This window comes from Papio anubis, unplaced genomic scaffold (assembly GCF_008728515.1).
Source record: "Papio anubis isolate 15944 unplaced genomic scaffold, Panubis1.0 scaffold49, whole genome shotgun sequence".
NCBI lineage: Eukaryota > Metazoa > Chordata > Mammalia > Primates > Cercopithecidae > Papio > Papio anubis.
Window position 1 is genome coordinate 339290 of NW_022165096.1, and position 6000 is coordinate 345289.

Here is a 6000-nt window from a genome sequence, read left to right on the forward strand (position 1 = left end):
AGCAGTTTCTCAGATCATTTCCTTCTAAATTTTATTCTGGGTCATTTACTTTTTTGCCATTGGCCTTCATAAGCTCCCAAATATCCATTTGCAGAATGGAAAAAAACAGTGTTTCCAAACTGCTGACTCTAAATAAAAGTTTAACTCAGTGAGATGAATGCACACATCACAAATCAGTTTCTCAGAAAGTTTCTTTCTACTTCTAATCTGAATAAATTTTATTTTTCACCATAGGCCTCAACATGTTCCCAAATATCCCTTCACAGATTCTACAATAAAGCAGTGTTTCCAAACTCCTGAATGAAAAGAAATTTTTAACCCTGTGAAATGAATGAATACATCACTAAGCTGTTTCACAGACAACTTCCTTCTAATTTTTATCCTGGGTTATGTGCTTTTTCACTTTTGGCCTCAATGAGCTCCCAAATATGCATTCTCAGATTCTATGAAAACAGAGTTTCCAAATTGCTGAATGAAAAGAAAGTTTTAACTCAGCGAGATGAATGCACACATCACAAAGCTGTTTCTCGGATAACTTCTTTCTAGTTTTTATCTGAAGATATGCATCCTTTTTCACCATAAGCCTCAATGTGTTCCCAAATATCTCTTTGTTGATTCTACAAAAACAGTGTTTGCAAATTGATGAATCCAAGAAAATTTTAAATCTGTAAGATGAACGCATGCATGGCAAAGCAGTTTCTCAGAAAGCTTCTTTCTAGTTTATATCTGAAGATATTTTTCTTTTCTCTATAGGCCTCAATTCACTCACAAGTATCCCTTAAAAGATTCTACAAAAACAGTGTTTCCAAACTGCTGAAAGAAAATAAAGGTTTAACTCTGCAAGATGAATGCACACATCACAAAGCAGTTTCTCAGATAACTTCCTTGTAGTTGTTATCTTGGGATATCCTCTTTTTCTCCATGGGCCACAATGAGCTCTCAAATGTCCATTCACCAAATAGACCCAAACAATATTTTCAAGATGCTGAATCCAAATAAAGGTTTAACACTGTGAGATGAATACCCAGATTACAAGGCACTTTCTCAGAAAGTTTCTTTCTAGGTTTTATGTGAAAATTTTCCTTTTCCCCATAGGCCTTAATGCACTCCCAAATATTCCTTCACAGATTCCAGAAAATGGTGTTTCTAAACTGTTGAATGAAAAGAAAGTTTAAATTATGGGAACTGAATGCGCACATCACAAAGCAGTTTCTCTGATAGTTACCTTCTAGTTTTTAATCCTGGGATATTGACTTTTTCACTATTGGCCTCAATGAACTCCCAAATGTCCATTCACCAAATGGACAAAAACTGTGTTTCCAAATTGCAGAATCAAAAGAAAGTTTTAACTATGTGAGATCAATCCAGACATCAGAAAGTAGTTTCTCAGAAAGCTTCTTTCTACTTTTTATTTGAAAGTATTTTCTTTTTCACCATAGGATACAATGTGCTTTCAAATATCCCTTCGCAGTTTCTAACAAAACAGTATTTCCAGCTTGCTCAATGAAAATAAAGGTTTACCTCTGCGAAATGAATTCACACATCAAAAAGCAGTTTCTCAGATAGCTTCCTTCTAGTTTTTATCCTGGGATATTCACTTTTTCACCTTTGTTCTCAATGTGATCCCAAAAGTCAATTCACAGAATGGACCAATAAAGTGTTTCCAAACCGCTGAATCCAAAGAAGAGTTTAACACAGTGAGATGAATGCATAAATCACAAATCAGTTTCTCAGGAAGTTTCTTTCTAGTTTTTATATTAAGATATTTCCTTTTCCACCATAGGCTTTAATGTGTTCCCAAACATCCATTTGCAGATTCTACAAAAGCAGTATTTCCAAACTGCTGTGAGAAAAGAAAGGTTTAACACTGGGAGATGAATGCATACACCACAAAGCGATTTCTCAGATAGCTTCCTTCTAGTTTTTATCATGGGATATTCACTTTTTCACCATGGGCCTCAATGAACTCCCAAATGTCCATTCGCAGAATGGACATAAGCAGTGTTTCCAAACTGCTGAATCCAAAGAAAAGTTTAACTCTGTGAGATGAATGCAAACATCACAAAGCAGTTTCTCTGAAAGCTTTTTTCTAGGTTTTATCTGAAGATACTTTCTTTTTCACCATAGGCCTCAATACCCTCCAAAATATCACTTTGCAAATTCTACAAAAAAAGTATTTCCAAACTGCTGAATGAAAAGAAAGGTTTAACACTGTGAGATTAATGCACACATAACAAAGCAGTTTCTCAAATAGCATCCTTCTAGCTTTTATCATGGGATATTCACTTTTTCACCTTTGGCCTCAATGAGCTCCCAAATATCCATTTGACAAATGGACAAATACAGGGATTCCAAATTGCAGAATCCAAACAAAGTTAACTCTGTGAGACGAATACCCACATCACAAAGCAGTTTCTCAGAAAGCTTCCTTCTACTTTGTATCTTAGAATAACTTTTTTTCACTATAGGCATCAATGCCCTCCTAAATATTCCATCACAGATTCCACAAAAACAGCATTTCCTAACTGCTGAATGAAAAAAAAGGTTTAAGTCTATGAGATGAATGCACACACATAACAAAGTGATTTCTCAGATAGCTTCCTTCTACTTTTTATCCTGAGATATTTGCTTTTTCACCCTAGGCCTCAATGAGCTCTGAAATGTCCATTCACAGAATGGATAAAAACAGTGTTTCCGAACTGCTGAATCCACATAAAGGTTTAGCTATATGAGAGGAATGCACACATCACAATGCAGTGACTCAGAAAGCACCTTTCTAATTTTAATCAGAAGATATTTTGTTTTTAACTGTGTTCTTCCATGTGCTCCCAAATATCCTTTCACAGATTCCACAAAAGCAGTGTTTGAAATCTGCTGAATGAAAAGACTTATTTATCTCTTTGAAATGAATGCACACATCACAAAGCAGTTTCTCAGATTGCTTCCTTCAAGTTTTTATCCTGGGATCTTGGCTTTTTTGCCATTGACCACAATGAGCTACCAAATACCCTTTGGCAGAATGGACAAAAACTGTTTTCAAACCGCTGAATCCAAAGAAAGTTTTATGTCTTTGAAATGAATGCACACATCACAAAGCAGTTCCTCAGTAACCTCTTTCTAGTTTCTATCTGCAGGTATTTCTTTTTCACCATAGGTCTCAATGCGCTACCAATTATCTCTTTGGAGATTATTCAAAATCAGTGTTTCCAAATAGCTGAACGAAAGGAAATGCTTAACTCTCCACAATGAATGCACACATCTCAATGTGGTTTCTCAGATAGCTTCCTTCTGGTTTTTATCCTGGGATATTCGATTTTTCAAAATTAAGGAGCTCCCAAATATCCATTTACTGAATGGAGAAAAACAGGGTTTCCAAACTGCTGAATGAAAAGAAAAGTTTAAATCTGCAAGTTGAACGCACACATCACAAAGTTTTTTCTCAGACAGCTTCCTTCTACTTTTCATCCTAGGATATTCCCTTTTGCACCATTCACCTCAATTAACTCCCAACAGTGTTTCCAAATGGCAGAATCAAAATAAAGTTTTAACTCTGTGAGATGAATGCACACATCAAAGAGCAGTTTCTCAGAAAACTGCTTTCTAGTTTTTATCTGAAGATATTTCCTTTTTCACCATAGGCTTAAATGTGCTTCCAAATACTCCTTCACAGATTCTACAAAAACAGTGGTTCCAAATTGCTAAATGAAAGGAAAGGTTTAACTATGTGAGATGAATGTACACCTCACAAAACAGTTTCTCAGATAGCTTCCTTCAGGTTTTTATTTTGGATATTCACTTTTTCACCTTCGGCCTCAGTGAGTACCCAAATATCCATTCACAGATCTGACAAAAACTGTGTTATCAAACTTCTGAATGCATAGAAAGGATGAACTCTGTGAGATTAACACACATATCACAAAGTAGTTTCTCAGAAAACTTCTTTCTAGTTTTTGTCTGAAGATATTTCCTTTTTCTCCATAGGTCTGAATGCACTCCCAATTATCCATTTGCAGATTCTACAAATCAATGTTTCCAAACTGAAAGGAAAGGTTTAACTCTGGGAGACGAAGGCACACATCATAAAGTGGTTTCTCAGATAGCTTCCTTCTGGTTTTTATCCTGAGATATTCGTTTTTTCACCATTGGCCTTGATGAACTACAAAATGCCCTTTTGTAGACTGGACAAAAACAGTGTTTCCAAACTTCTGAATGCATAGAAAAGATGAACTCTGTGGGATAAATGCACACATCACAAAGCAGTTTCTCAGAAAGATTCTTTCTAGTTTTTATCTGAGAGAATTTCATTTTTCACCACAGGCCTCAATGTGCTCCCAAATATCCCATCGCAGATTCTACCAACATGGTGTTTCCAATTTGCTAAAAGAAAAGAGAGGTTTATCTCTGTTAGATTCTGTTAGATGAATGTGTGCATCACAAAGTGGCTTCTTAGATAGCTTCCTCCTAGTTGTTATCCTGGAATATTCGGTTTTTTCACCCTTGGCCACAAGGAGCTCCTAAATACCCATTCAGAGAATGGACAAAAAATGTGTTTCCAAACTGCCGAACTCAAAGAAAGGATTAACTCTGTGAGATGAATGCACACATCACAAAGCAGTTTCTCAGAAAGTTTCTTTCCAGTTATTATCTGAAGATATTTCCTTTTTCACCATAGGTATCAATGTGCTTCCTAATATCCTTTCACAGATACTACAAAATCAGAGTTTCAAAACTGCCAAATGAAAGGGAATGTTTAATTCTGTGAGATGAATGTGCACATCACAACGTGATGTCACAGATAGCTTCCTTCTAGTTTTGAACCTGCGATATTCGCTTTTTCACTGTTGACCTCAATGAGCTCCCAAATGTCCATTCTGCGAATGGACAAAAACAGTGTTTCCAAACTGATGAATAAAAAGAAAGGTTTAACTCTGTGAGATGAATGCACACATCACAAAGCAGTTGCTCAGAAAGCATCTTTCTAGTTTTTAATCAGAAGATATTTTGTTTTTCACCATATTCCTCAATGCACTTCCAATTATCCCTTCACAGATTCTACAAAAACAGTGTCTGAAATCTGCTGAATGAAAAGAGCTGCTTAACCCTTTGAAATGAATGCACACAACACAAGGCAGTTTCTCAGAAAGCTTCTTTCTAGTTTCTATCTGGATATTTTCTTTTTCACCGTAGGCCTCACTGCACTTGCCAATATCCCTCAGCAGATCCTACAAAAACAGTGATTCCAAACTAGTGAATGAAAAGAAAGGTTTAACTCTGTGAGATCAATACACACATCATAAAGTGGTTTCTCAGATAGCTTCCTTCTAGCTTTTATCCTGGGATATTGCCTTTGTCAGCATTACCCTCAGAGCACTCCCAAATTTCCATTTGCAGAAGTGACAAAAACAGTGTTTCCAAACTGCTGAATAAAAGAAAGGTTTAATTTTTTGAGATGAATGTGCACATCACAAAGCCATTTATCACAAAGCTTCTTTCTTGCTTTTATCTGAAGATATTTTCTTTTTCTCCATAGGCTTCAAAGTGCTCCAAAATATTCCTTTGCAGTTTCTACCAAAACAGTGTTTCCAAACTGCTGAATGAAAAGAAAGTTTTAAATCAGTGAGGTGAATGCATACATCACAAAGTGGTTTATCAGATAACTTCCTGCTAGTTTTTATGCTGTGACATTTGCTTTTTCTACTTTGCCTCAAGGAGCTCCCAAATGTCCATTTGCAGAATGGACAAAAACAGTGTATCCAAACTGTTGAATCCAAAGAAAGGTTTAACTCTGAGATGAATACACACAACACAAAGCAGTTTCTCAGTAAGATTCTTTCCAATTTTTATCTGAAGATATTTTCTCTTTCACCATAGGCCTCATGGCACTCTCAAATATCCCTTAGCAGATCCTACAAAAACAGTGATTCCAAACTGCTGAATGAAAAGAAAGTTTTACCTCTGTGAGATGAATGTACTCATTTTAAAAGCGGTTTCTCAGATATC